Source organism: Solenopsis invicta, chromosome 3 (genome assembly GCF_016802725.1).
Source record: "Solenopsis invicta isolate M01_SB chromosome 3, UNIL_Sinv_3.0, whole genome shotgun sequence".
In the NCBI taxonomy this organism is placed as follows: domain Eukaryota; kingdom Metazoa; phylum Arthropoda; class Insecta; order Hymenoptera; family Formicidae; genus Solenopsis; species Solenopsis invicta.
Window position 1 is genome coordinate 23762803 of NC_052666.1, and position 15611 is coordinate 23778413.

Sequence of the window (15611 nt, forward strand, 5' to 3'; positions counted from 1 at the left end):
TAAGAGAGCGTGCGAACGGTGCGACCCTTGTTCGCTCGATTTAATGCTTAATGTTTGCTAACAGTTGCAGGTTGTTGCTGTATCGCGGGTGTGCTGTATCATGGGTGTATTCTCGAAGGCGTCGTCCGCGATCGCCCGAAAAATGCACAAAACAGGAAACCGTTTTTACGAGAACACGAAGATGTTAAACGCGTCGAATAATACAATTTAGAAAAATCTAATATGTTGGCACTGGAAAAATCCATATTTTAATAATATTAATCATTAATATAATATTTGTTATAAAAAGTGAAGGTTAGAATCAACTCAGTATTGAAAGATTAAAGAAACATTGCATAAACCTTACATTGAAATATTGTGTGGAAGTTACAAAAAATTTCTGCAATGTTACTATAAGCTTGCGGTAACGTTGAAATGTCCGTAATTTTAAACCTGAAAATCTTTATGACGTTACGAACTATTTGAAAACGTCTATTGGTATTACAGATGAACAAAACGCAACGTCAGTAATTTTTACTTCTGCCAAGTGCATTATTTTTACTTGTAATAACCAAACTTATTTTCGAACAGAGGAAATAACTGCGGAGGTAGCTATATATATATTTTTATTAAGAAAACTGCTTTAGCCATTGAATAAAACTTTATCAAACTTTTGTTTATTTTCTACGCAATATTGTTACAATTAATGAGGATACAATAATATTAGACTGTAACTGGATAGGTGCATAGAAAAACTGCATAAATTTCTACTAGGGACGCATGCGTACATTCATTTATATTAACTAATTGTATCGACTAGAACTTTACGGAAAACGGTTATAAATACGTTTAGAACTATATGAAAAATATTTTTTAATATACAGAACTTTCAAAAATCGTCCAGCATCTCATTTCCTATAAATACAATTATTTTACGATAATTAGAAATAAAAATTAAATAAACAATGTTTATCGTCAGATGTCTTTCTAGTACTTATATAGAACTATAGATCTTTCAAAACCCTACAAGAATTGTATTCTAAATTGTCGCTCGATAAACTGAAACGCTGTGTGAACCTGGCGTCTCACTATGTCCTAAACATTTTTTTTTGTTGCTTTAATGACCAAAACTATTTGTTTTATCCATCAGGAACTAATGAAAATGAAGCTAGAACTTTCAAAGTTTGGTAAGTTTCCACGAAATAATACGCCAACATCATACACATTGAGGTGGAAGATATCCGATTGTTATGTAGGGAGTTTAGGATAGTATACTTCCGGAAGAAGTTCCCGGAAAATATTTCATATATGTAAATACGCAATACAACTGTTACATTGAAAATAACTTCCTGGAAAGTCGAAACATTTGTACGCTTTATTGTAATCGAATTTATTTTCATAAATCAATTGTGTTCTGGTCGGCTTGTAATTGCTTTTCTCATTACATTAAACTTTTAATCTTTGCAAGCCATTCTCATTTAATTTTTAACAATAGAAAAGTAACATATACTATCGAAATAATAGGACTAGAATAACAAATTGTAGAACAACATGCATACGAAGTCTGTAACTAAAAAAAGTTAAAAAAAAATATATTGTAATTATGGAGATCTTAATAACAATCAGTCCGACCTCGAAAAAGTGCAAACTCCCTTCGTTTTTATCAAACTTTGGTTAACAGTAGTCTACCTTAATAATTAGTTAGTTTAGATAATAACTATGCCATTCATATATTATGACATATTTTCGTAAAGTTAAAGAGTCATCTTAAAAACGGCTTTAAAAAATTTTTTAAATATGTGTATTGTCTGGAATATTAATCGAAATGTGCAAGATATTCAAGATTCGAATAACACGATTTTTTTTTTATTGTCCAAGACTCTGGACTATTAATCCGTTTTATCTTCCCTCCAGTATTATGTTAATTATCAGATATCGTATATACATTGCAATTATGTGTGTGGGTGTGTTGTGTAAGGCGATTATTTACAGTAATCATTATCAATATTTACTAAAAATAGCTCGAAAAAGAAATTTTTGAAGACCATTATATATTCCAGCGAGTATATTTCCATGTTCTTCATTAATCGATGTTTTCTATGTATCACAGCTAAACGACTACTGTCTAAATTTTTTCTCTGATAGGTCTATAGGTAACTAATAGAACGTGATTACGACAATCATGAACACTGGACGTTAATTATAATGTTCCGTAACAATAAAAATAGCCTGTCAGTCGATTCAAGGAGGTAGATACCGCGTAAAAAGTTTACCCTACTTTCGCTTGCGAATTAACCTCGTTATAACATCATTCTCCCGATGGGGCGGCCGCAAAGTAAAAGTAAATAAGCAACACGCAAATATACGATTTTTCGACTTGAAAACCAAGTAATCGAAGGCAAAGAAATAACAGTATTCGCTCCCTAATAGAAATATATTCCTAGAATTTTCTTAGACCCATCCAGTTAATGTCTAGTATTACTGTATCAGTTATAACAATATTGTATAGAAAAATAAAGAACTTGATAGAGCTTTTTATTCAATGGCTGAAATAGTTTCCATGGTGTGTAGACACTTGCCTAGTGTTAATAGACGGGTTTTCAGGCTTGCTTGTTAATCAATTGAATAGTTCATTTATTGTCTTGTTTTCGTTCTGTAAATGGGTTTGGATTTAACGCATCTGTGCGCAGTAACTGCAGGCAAAGTGTTGCATCTTGATTGGAATTCGCAGTAATTTTACTTCTCAGTTACTAGACAGAAGTAATAAAATTATCTAGTGTAACTATTCAAAAAATGCATGAAATTTCTAGTCTATTACAGTCTTTCTAGGCTATTATATGTGTTATAAAGCATCGCGATCTCGTTTCAATCCAGACAGTCCGGTGGATGATCGCTCGTGGGGTTGCGCGGAGTAGTAGTATCTGTAATTACTGGCGAAATCCACCCTTCGTCGGTGTTGCCGGGTTTCGAAAGAGGGTACATTTTAGTCAAAGCCCGCGATACAACCCCGTATCTATCGTAACAGGGAGCCGTTTAAGTCATAATGTATAAAATCAATAGATTCGTCAGACTGCATACAGATTGGCCTGGGTTCGTCAACGAGGTGACGGAAAAATATAGAGAAGTTTGGAAAAAGGTGACAACGACAAAAACGACCCAGACACGTTTCACTGCAATCATTTATATCTCATAATATCCGTTTTATTAATACATGCTGTCCACTTGAAGAAACTTCATTATTTGTATTAATTGCACCGTGTTGAAGAGGGAATGCAATAAAACTTCGATGACAAAGTGTTCAAATTTTGTTCAGCTATACTTGGCTCGATCGGCCCACGTTTTTATTTCACGAGCGTGAAGCTTCACGCTCGCAAAAAGAAGAGGACAAAGAACCGTGCGCGCGGTTCGTCTCCTCGGCGCGCTCGCGTTAACCCTACCATTCCACCTGTAATAACCCTGAAACCTCCGTTCTCCCTGCTCGTCCACCCCGGCACGAAGCGAGGCTCTCTCCACGAGGCAGTTTAGACGCAACGGCCGACCATCGTCATCGCTACTACCCCTACGAGCGCCAGGCCTACCACCGGCATCAATATAGGCGCAACAGTACGCTGTCGAAGGGGGACAGAGGAACGTCCACACGGGGTGGAAAAGCGGGAATCGCGGGAGTTGGGTATTGATCGCCTTTCCACATTGCATGGGGGTGGCTTCGCGCGCGCGGCGACCCCCATAACCAACTGAGCGTCGCCATTACACCGCCATGGGCGGCCGCGCAGCGTCGTAGACGTACTGAGAGTGAGACAGATCAGCCGGCCGGCACCACGGACTCCGCCGGGGATCGTGCACGCACACGCGAACCGGCATCGGGGGCCACGCAATACGGGAGTGCAACACGAGAAAAGGAAGAGATAGAGAGGAAGGGTGAAAAGACGAAGAAGTCGTCCACCGGAAGGGACGGGAAGAGCGGCGGCAGTTTCCGAGCAGGGCGCAAGCTCAAGCTCTCCTTGTTTACATCCGTTCAGCGCCGAGCAGCACGTTGCTTCGAAGCTCAACGCGATCATCGTCACGTTACATCCCGGTGAGGTTTCGTTCATCTCTTGCAAATCGACGGCCAACAGTAATAATCCGGAGTACGTTCGAGAGAGAGCCCTCCTCGACGAGGAATCGTCCTGCCTTCAAGACGACTCCGGAAGGTCAGGGGCTTGTCCATGGCAAAGAGCATCATCCCTGTTTAATGAACGCGTGAGTAATATGTCTGCCATGTGGGATTTCCACGGGGTGTCTCGTATCGAGTGCTCTCTTGGGTCTTTGTGTCGGGTGTCTCGTATCGAGATTTCGTGTTGCGCGCGCGACGATCGCTGAACGTTTGTGTCACGTGCATACCGACTTCCGAAAAGCTTTGCTAATTCGTTCGCGAATAACAAAGGCGCTGCGGGTGATAAATGGCTGGCGGAATTTATAATTAGGACGATAATCGATCCCGAATGTCGCGAGTGAAATATGTAAATAGTATGCTACATTCAAAATTGAAATTTCACGCGATGAAAATTACAGAGTCGCTGAATCAAAATATTGATATTATAGGATCGCTTGGTGAATGTGGAAATTTGAATACGTTACTTGCACGCGGATATTGAAAAACAACAGCAGCTGCTCTCTAAATCAACAATATAACTTATAATTTCAATTATATATATATCACGCATTCAACGCAAAAATGACGGTAAATATTGCAATTTAAAATTCTAATAATTAATAATTAAACTGTATGATTAACTAGACGAGGAATTATTTACGCGTGCATATTTGTAACTATCGCGTGCTTTCGCAAATGGCCATTGTTAACAATGAAATATGCAATGTAGCTCTCGATCAAAATGTTACTTTCTATGCTGGTTTCTCGGTCAATGACTTTCTAGCAAAACAATTCCACGCCAGCTATATCGATTTTTAAATTGGTTGCGTGTAGCAAACGCATGAAATAGCTTCTTACGGGATGGAATGCATTCAATACGTAGCTTAGAGGCTTCAGAAACTTGCAATATATGAAGCAAATATATATGAAATAAAATATGAAGTCGCGAAAATAAAATTCAAAGCTACAAAATGTACAAAATGTAACGTGCTGATAGACATAAAAAATATATAATATACATAAAAATATAATTCAAATAATTTAAAAGTATTAAATATTAAATATATATAATTTAATAAATATAAAAAAATGTAATAATTAATTGTATACAGAACATTTCGAATGACGCAGGTAAATGTAAAAATATTAAAGTAGAATTATCGAAAAATCAATAGTCTATGAGATATTTTGTACCTTATTCTGGTATATTTTTCGACCTTGAAATGTATAAGATATCTCGTCAACTGTTAATTTTTTGATAATAGTACCTTATTACTTTTAGCATAATGTGATAAATTAATTATTACAAAAAAACATGTAGTTTCTTTTTCAAAAAATGCAATTTGTCGAGATACTAGCCTGTCCTATTTAAAATAGACCACCTTCTATATTAATATAAATATTAATATACATATGATCATCCAACACATTTTAACCAGATTAATTTTTAGAAATTTTTATCCTTAATCCTAAAAACTTATTGCGCTCACCCCGCCTAATTTCTTATATAAATTATAAATTTTTCATCATGGTGTACGTTTTGAAAAATGGCTCTCGCACTCGACTGCGCCAATTAATCTTGCGTAAACGAGAAAAATGTGTGAGGCGTTTCAAACTATATGTGAAAGGGGAGCGGTTAACGAGCTGATAAATGCGCGGAGGCTTTGGTTCGACCGTGCCGCGAACCTTGAACTTATCGACCAGCCTGTATTTATATTGCAACGACCCAAAAATCGAGTCAAGGACCGGTGAGTAAAAACGAGAGGATGGCGTGTGTTTGGGTCCGAATGCTATACACGCGCACATGGGTGATGCATGCGTGTACTACGTTCACCGGGCACGTAGCATTGAACTTGTGATTTCGCGAAAAAAGGGGAAGGGAGGCGTACTCAACCTTGCTAAAATCACCCATCTCTACAATTGTCTTTATTCGAGTCGCTCGACCACCGGTGTATTTTTCAAAACACGATTAAGCTCTGGTGCGCAAATAATGATAAGGGAATAAATACGTTAAACGTGATTCGATCGAAAAATTGTCAAACGAGTGGATCGCCGAAGAAACATATTTCTTTGCGTGTATCTAAAACGGAGATGTCGGCGAACGAGAGAAATTGCGATGGATGAGAAGTAAGAACACGTCTATTATTAGTTGTGGACTTCTTTGAAGTTTCAATGGGCGGCAGGGTATGCGTGGAACTCGAGGCGAACTCTTTGTATGTATTTTACCACCCTACGGTGTCTGCAGTAATCTGTCTTCGTTTTTGATATGCTGGACAGAAGAAGATTGGTGTGTTAGACTTCAAAGGGGTCGGATGGGCAAGACGAATATCCGAAAGGCGAAAAAAACACTTTATAGACACCCCGACAGATAGTTTTAAATAAATAAAATCGATCGAGAACGATAGTGCAAGAAGATATTCAGAAAACTAATTCGCATTTTTACGCTGTAATTAATGTCAATCACTTATTTTAGTATTAAAAATAAAAATAACTCTGCACGAAACGCTTTCGCGCATATATTATCGAGTTACTCGCCTCGATCTCCAAGAGTATCCACTGCCGACTCTTCGGAAAGAGAAAGGATTCCGACGGGTATCTCGCGACCATCATAGAATCACGATTATTCGCGCGCGAGACGCGAAGCGCGACGCGAGTCGTCCGACGTCGCTCCGTGCTCAACCGTTATAAACAAATGCCTCTTTCGTTGAGACAATATCAGATTAATTTTCGATAAAAAATCTTCGCGTGTGACGTTTGATTGATAAATCAAGTTTTAATTAAATTGCAAAGCAAATTGTCAGCCATATATGAATTTAATATTGGAGTGCTCAATATTAAAGTGAAGAAATATTTTACGTAGCTTATACTTTTATATGTAGAATATTATATTGTTTTAGAAATATTGTACAGAAATTCGTAATTACAATTGAATTGTGTTTCGATTAGATACTTTTTGGTAACGCGTTACGGGTTTTTTGAGAGATCTTTTCCTGAGATATACGTGGTTCACAATGGAGGTAAGAAAATAATAAATAAATTTATTAGCTTCCCTTTTTATTGTTCTATAGATATCTCGACAGTTTAAAAAATTTTGTCATCTGCCTAATAACATAAATTTTTTTATCCAATATTAATGTCATTAATAAGATATAAAATGTTCTCTAACTTTATAATATTATAATTTTTTAATAAATTTGACATTTTTATATTTATTTATTATATTTTGATGTTTTTTAAATCTTTATTTTGTTTTGTCGCTCTTTAAAAATAATAAAAAAGTTTAGTTTTTAAATAAACTTATAAAAAAACTTATAAAGAAGAGTATTTAATTAAAAAATACTGTAAAACGTGCCCTGCGTTGAAAGCAAGGCAGGTACAAATATTTTCGAGATAGCAAAGTTGGAGGCGGAAGGCCAATGTTGTAATTACCTTAATTACAGCGATTACTATGTAGCGCAACTGTAATCGAGGTAATGTCGATCTTCATAGAATCGCGCTGCACGGAAACGCTTTGTCTCTCCGTATATATCTCTGTGCATAAAAGGGGGATTGTCTTTATTTTATTTCAATATTCCAACAGTCGGTTCTCTTCAATGTGACATACCAACAAAAAATTTTAATGACGCTCAGAATATATCGAAGAAAATTACGTTTCAACATGATTGAAAGACAATCTGCGTGCACAACAACAATTTGATATTAGCTATCAAATGTTGAGTGAAATAAATTTAAATATTAATTTAATAAAGTCAAAAATTATTTAAGCCAATTAAATATAAATTTAATATAACAAACAAATTTTGCTTTTCTAAATATTTAGCATTATCAAACGATCAATAATATTAATATATCTAATAATGCTTATTAAATATTTAAAAGAGAAAATTATTTTTGATTATATTAAGTTTATATTTTATTGGCATTATATTTGGTAGTTTGTTAACCTCTTTTTTCGTGTGTCAAATGGAAATCAGAGCAATTTTAATCGATAAGCATAGTAAAAAAAAATTTATTTGAATACTTGCAATGAAATATTTACTTATGGTACATAAATTAATTTAATTAACAAATTATAATTAAATTATATTAGTAATTCTTGTACTAAACAAATATTTAATAAATTATTTCATTGCAAGTATTAAAACAAATATTTATTAAAATTTAGTAATTTTTTTCTCTCAGTGCACTCATTGTTTTACGTAAAACTTGTATTTGTTTATAATTATAAATTTGAGACTTTTTAAATATAATTAAAATAATGTTTAAAGAAAAAATCCATATTTTTGAAAATGTTTTGTTACACAACGTATTTAATTAGTAAATTAATTACAAATCGCATCTGAGTTAATTAGATTTTTCACGCGAGTGCTACGGATTAAAACAAAACTAAATAAAGAAATAAAAGAAAGACTTTTTGCATCGGAAGCAACGCGGAAGCCGATCGCGTTAGGTGGATAACGCATGTAGCAAATTGGGAAATTACCGACGGTATCAAAGAACGAGCGTCATTGACCAACTCGACGCTGAGAACGCGGTCTCTCACGGAGAGAGCGGTACAGAGCGGGGGGGATCGGTCGATGAATAGTACCTACGTGGGCGTCGCGACGCCGGCGCCGATACGAAAGCTCACAGGTGGTCGCCACGCAGTCTGGCTGTGTTTCGTGTCGGGTGCCGTGCCGTGCCGCGGTAGCGCCTCGACGAGCTACCGGCTTTTTCGAGGTCCACGACCGAGCGGGGGCTGCGAGAATCGATCCGCGGCCACTTCCGGCTTCCGTTTGTTGTGACGCCCGCCCGCCTGCCCGCTCGCTCGCTCGCGCGCGCGGTTCACCCCGGCGAAAGCAATAACCTCGCCCCCGCGACCTTTGTACATGTGTGCGATTCGATTGTCTCTCACCCCGCGGAGACGAGCACAGCCGCCGTCGCCGCCGCCACCGCCGAGTCTTTCCGCCATCGCGAGCTGCTATCCCCGCGTGTAAGCTCGCCGACTTTCGCCACGCGTGCCGGTCGACGCCGGTCGACGCCGGTCGACGTCGGTCGCCCCAATGAACCGCTGGAATTTCGCTGATGCAGTGAGCCAATTTGTGATGAAGCCGATCGGAGTAATTGTGATGACAGTGGAATGAATGCACCGTCACAACATTGTTGAATGATTAATGGCCGTTAATTACCATCGCCTTTTGCCCACTGCCATAATTATAATTCAATCGACAGCCGCAGCAACACACGCCAATCTTTTAAATAACGTAAATCACTATTTTTGGAATTTCTTCTCCACATGAATTATTGAATTAGGGCGCGTGACGATGGCTAACTAATAATAAAGTAGCGACCATGACATCTCTCAAGCTATTTTCTTCATTCGAAATATATGGATAATTCAGAGAATTATATTTGGCTGTTTGAGAACTGAAACAGACGCCAGGCTCGTCAATATGCTTCATTAATACATTAATTCAATACGTAAATCAATATATTCATAATTCGTATACATTCATATTAATTCAATACATTTCTATGATTTCAGTGTTGGAAATAGCTCGATTATTAACATTAATAATGTGCATTTGTATTCGATAAAAGGATCTAGGTATTCGTGTCGGTCGATTTTCATTTTCTGTTTCCGATGCACAGTATTTCGCTGTTACGTTACTCTCGTGAGCTTATTGTTCATTGAGCTCCCTTCGATACGTGGCGTATCCGCTGAAGTGACTTGTGCACGCGTACATTCGCGCAACTTTCAGTTCGAGTAGAGTGCATTAACTAGTAGCTGAAAGTTAGCTGTGACTACCGAGTGATTTTGTTTAACCCTCCCCCCCCCCTCGACGAAACGAAAAGTCCCTTAAAGTCAATTGGAATCTATTAACCGACCGTCCTCTTGCACCGCCGTGGCGCAAGGATAAAGTAATCAGCCGGCGGGAACTCAGACTTTAGAACTTATTACTTCGTTACAGAGCTCAGTTAGAAAGATCAGATTCGGCGTACTACATATCAGCTCAAACACCCGACGCGACGTCTTGATATCAGGAGCTTTCAAACTCGGAACCTTATTTCCGAACTCTCCGATATTCTTCGGTGCTTCCTTTGTATGAAATACAGGTCGCTCTCTCTCTTTCCTCGCAGATACAGCCTTCTCCGGAAACTTCTACGTAGGTTCGATCTTATCGAACGTTGATACGGAAATAAAACGAGATTTTATTGTCTCGAGTTATGTAATGACGTTTTGCAACACAGGGTTGGACGTTTAAAATATAAATAATCTACATTATGTTTATACAATGTAAACTATTTTTACATTTCATCTATAGAAAAAAATAAAATTTATAGATTTAGATTTCATCAGAAATAGCAAAAATTATATTTTATTTTTTTAATTTTTAATATTATGTACGTTTACTTTAATATTTATTGTACATTTGGCTTCAATAATAAATTCAGATATATTAACAATCTTGTAACTTAATTACTTTTTTAAATATTGTATTATAATAATTTATAATAATTTACATTGTTTGTGTTGATGTGAAAAAGATTCGTGTAACATAACATAAACAGAAATAAATAAGCCATATAGACGCGTAATCTTAAAATTTGCAGCAAAATCCTGTTTAGTAATACAACAGTTTTATGCTTTATATTTTTATACAAGATGTCGTGTTTTACAACATATATAAAATAAAAATCCTTTTAAAAGAATTGCTAGAATTGAAGAAAGTTCTGAAAGGACACCCTTCATTTTCACGTGTCGCTTTGAACGATCGATCGAATAGCCTTCCTCCGCACTGTGTCAATAGGATGGCTTTTACCTAGTCTGACTTCAGTCAATTATAACTACGTTGAACTAGACGTCAAAAATTTCAAATAACATAATTCTATTAAATCGAAGCAGCGGACAGTGCGAGCGACGAATTTTATCAAATTAAAAAGCGACCGTGTTTGAAAAAAAAGCGCATATGCATGTCCAGTAATATATATTTTTTTTAATTTGCTTTGCTGAGGTGATATTTTTCGCAGTAAGTTTTTCACAGTTTTTTTCAGATGCTTATAACATCATCAAATTCAATGATCAAATTAATTTGAGTTATTATTTCTAACTTCGGATTTACCATTACGTTTATAATCCGACAGTTCTATTGGTATGCAATTTATAAAACTGAAAAATATATTTAATAATTGATATTAAAATATTATTAAGCACTGAGATTCATTTCGAGCAAAATATGGCACTTTTTTCTATTTTTTATGTTAATTATATATCAATTTATTATACAATTTATTACTTTCAAAATTTTTTTATCATCAATGTATCTAAAATTTACATAAATTATTGAAAATTAAAGCAATAGTTTTGATTGTCGATTTTAATAAATGAACATATTTCATTCATGAACATTTAGCCGAAATTATTCCACCATATCCACAAAAAAAGATTAATACTAAATTAAAAGATTAAAACTAAGATATTCTATTTAGTAATTGCTGCATAAACAAAAATATAAAATCTTTGAAAATTTTGATAAACACACATCGTATACAATAAAAAATTGTGTGTAAAATTATATCTATTATTGTAGGTATTTTGATCTATAAGTTCTAAAAGTCCACATGTTGTAAATTCATAATATACAAATGTAAAATTAATTTCTTAATTTGTAATTAAGCAGATTGCAGAATTAAATTTACACATGCATGAAAAATTACAGAGATAATAATATAACAGTACATTTTGCCATTGTATTATTATACATTCAAATATTGTCTCTCTAGTGTATTGTAAACAATAGAATAACTATGTCCGCACGTAGTGATGTTAGAATTGTCACGCATGTACATACGTTCAACGCTGATCGTTCTATTTTTCACAGCGATATTACTAGAATATTACTGCTGTATTTCGTAATATTATTAAAATTTGGATAATTACATCAAATATTTAAAATATTCCGTCATGTGTGTAATTTTCCATATAAAATAAAATATATTTACATAATAAAAGCAAATCTACATATTTTATGCAAAATTCCATAATTTCTATAAAATTACACGATTTTGTTATATTTACAGGACCAATCATGTAATTTTTGCATCTATTAACTTACATATGTGAAAAAAAATTTTGCGAAATTTCATTAAGACAAATATATTCATTTTTATTCAATAATAATTTTATGAGTTGCGAGAAAGATAATATTAGATAAGAGATAACAATAGCTCCAAGCTAAGAATTCACATTACTTAATACTATTATTATCCAAACAATCGTATTATGCTATTTTAGTAATTATTTTAACATTAAAATAAGAGAGAGAATAAAAAAAATTGTGCTGAAAGATTATCAAACTCTTTAAAGATTTTATATTTTTTGCTTACAGTGTGAGATAGTGATTGTTAATTTGATACTAACTTTTTTTCTGTGCGTGCTATTGAATTATAAGTTCAGCGGCGATTTGCGTATTGTTCTCCAGGCATTCTCGAATCCATTATCTCTCACGTTTCTATGATCGATTGTTCTACCGCGTAGCTCGTCACCTCGCTGACAGTGCGAGATCCAAAATCAGTTCTCTGAGGCGCGAACGTCGTCGGGAAAGTTCGTCGTAGCTAAGCAGAGAGCGAACGGACGGCAGAAATAATTTTGTGCTCGTCAACATGCACGTGCGTACATTCACGTGTATGTGCGAAAAGAGAAAAGAAGAATCCGTGCTTCGGAGAGAAAAGGAGAAACGAAAGAAGAACGTAGACGACGACCGAGGATAGAACGAATGAACATTCGTAATTAAAGCTTACGTTCTCTCGGCAACGCCCGATTTCTAAATATACATATATGTGTATACAGTTGCGACGATAGATGAAAATAGGAAGAGAGGGAGAAAAGAGCTTGCACGACGGATTAAGCTCGCAGTAGACATCGCGACGTCGTCGCCTGAATGTGCGTTCGGTTAGGTCAGTTATCGCGGGAACTCGAATTCTCGAATCCTTGGACTTGTTTTGCACGCATCGTCAATTACACAAATTGCTGCCATTTGGACCAGACGTATCATAAAGTCTGGCTTGTAACTGATAGGTGTTAATTATCGACGACGGGCAACGTGATTATTGAAACGCGAGATGAGGTAAAATTTGGATAGACGTTATGAACATTGATGCTGATTCTATAATTCTACGGTATAAATCTATCTCAAAAAATGTAGAAAGATCATCTTCCGTCTATAAATACGGCTGATATATTTAATTTTTTATTAGATAGTCGATGAAGCTAAAATTTCCTCTCCCGTATGATTCGCATCATAAAACATCGTAGCTTCATATCACTACAACGTTATTTCGCGCCGCTTGCCTTGTTCTCACAAAGATAGACTATAACCATGAGGGGAGATAGGTCAGTAACCGTTTCCAAACTCCCACCGCCCTTCCAGTGCTGTACCGCCATAAAGTGATGCGTTTTCGCCATATATGAACAAATGTACGAACTTGTACAATTGTAATACACTAATTTAAAACAGCAGATTAATTCGCTAAAAATTTTATATTCAAATCGACAAAATTTCACATAAAAAAATAATTTTATAACATTAAAATAAATATTTAATTTAATAGCTCAATGAAGTAACATTACACAGAAAAAATGCGTGAATAAGCAATTTAGTTAATTTGTTTTAATAGATTTTGTCAATAACTTTTTTATTTTAACAATATTTTTTTACAATTTTCTTTATTAACAGGATATTCTTATTTTCGAGACTATTTTTAGAATTTTTTTTTTAATTTGAAAAAGCTATAATATAAATTTGAAATTTGGTATATTTTTTCTTCAATATTTGAATGTTTCTTACAAATTTTTTTTCAAACATTAGAAAAGATTTTTTGCGCAATTATAATATTTGCAAATCTGTATGGGTGTATGAAATATTGATCACTGTTACAATTATTTAAGATGCATAAATTGTCTGAAATAATAAAAGTAAAAAAAGTTTCAATCTATATAAATGCAGTTCCCATATAATCTACAATTTCAAGTTAAATAATTAATTTTTATAATGGCATTTTTCCACAAAAATCAATTATTTAATTTAAAATTGTAAAAAATTTAATTTCCTTGCTTCTTTGTTCGAGACTTTTTTTATTGAAAAATTCATAAGTCCACATTTTTATTTAATTGTAAAGAAAGAAAAATGTAAATATTTCCTAAAAATTTTAAGCCTATCAAATTAAAACTAGATGAATTATTATGGCAATACATAATTTTGAAAAATGTTATGTTAAAAAAAACGTATTTAGAATTAAACAAGCAGTTTATTCGATAATAAAAATTTTTATATTTCTCTTATCTTTAATTTGTTCTCTCCCCTTTTCTCTATCTCTCTCGCTCTGTCTGTTTGAAATCAGCTGCAAAGAAAAAAACAATGAAAAATTTGATTTGTAATGGCTTTTTGTAGCAAAAATGATTTTATTTTATTGCAATTTTAGATAAACAACTTTTGAATGGATAAGTGAATCTAAGTAAATTTTTATTATATAAATATTTATTAAAATTTTATTAGTACATGTAAACAATTTTATTCAATTGGTAATGCTACTTTCTCATAAAATAACTTCCAAATAAGTGTTGCAAAACAAAATATTATGTAAGAATAAAAAATAAACAACAAATTAAATAACTTTTAAACGAATAAGAAAATGATGCTTAAATTTTATAAAGACTCGTAATAGAACAATTTACGAAATTTTTCAATTTTTATTATTTTGAGATGTGACACACATACATCTAAGATATAAGTAAAAATGAGCCTTTATAGTTTTTATTTTCTCTGCTTCATCTGCATTAAACATATACTTAGGATCTTGTATTTCTATTTTCATTTCTTATTTATTATTCTTAAATTCAATTATTTTTCAGTTATGTAACTTAATTTAACTTATTGTTCTTTATATAATTAAGCTATTACATCAAGTATCTTATTTTTGCTTTTCCTTTTTTTTTATTTATTGCAATATTGCTCTCAGAAAGTGTGCATATGAATATATGTATACGGTAAATAAAAGTATGTGAGTGTTTGCAGTGCATTGAGTTCGAATCCATAGATTCGTTAAATCCAAATGATCCTATGCGGATCAGTCATTCCTGCGGAACTTTTAAAAAACAATGCACGATCGTGTTAGACGTGACATCTCTTTAAACATATCTCTTTGAGGTATCCATTTATCTTTTATTTTGTGTTTGTTTAATTCTTTGGAAAGCATCCACGTGGAAAGATGTATACACGTGACCAAATCGAACACGCTAGCGCGCCAATCGCAGCTCCATGTTTGGCGATCTCTACTACGGAGAGAGAGACAAGAAGAGCGAGTTAACGGCGATGGAGCTTCCTTGTGAGACAGTACCAATCTGATCGCGTTTGCACTATCGCTTCTGGGGCTCTTGCTTAGTTCGCACTCTTTTTCATCGAGTTCTCGCGCAAGAGCAAGTTTCCCCTCGTAGTTCCATCTCTCCTCTTAGAGTTTTAAA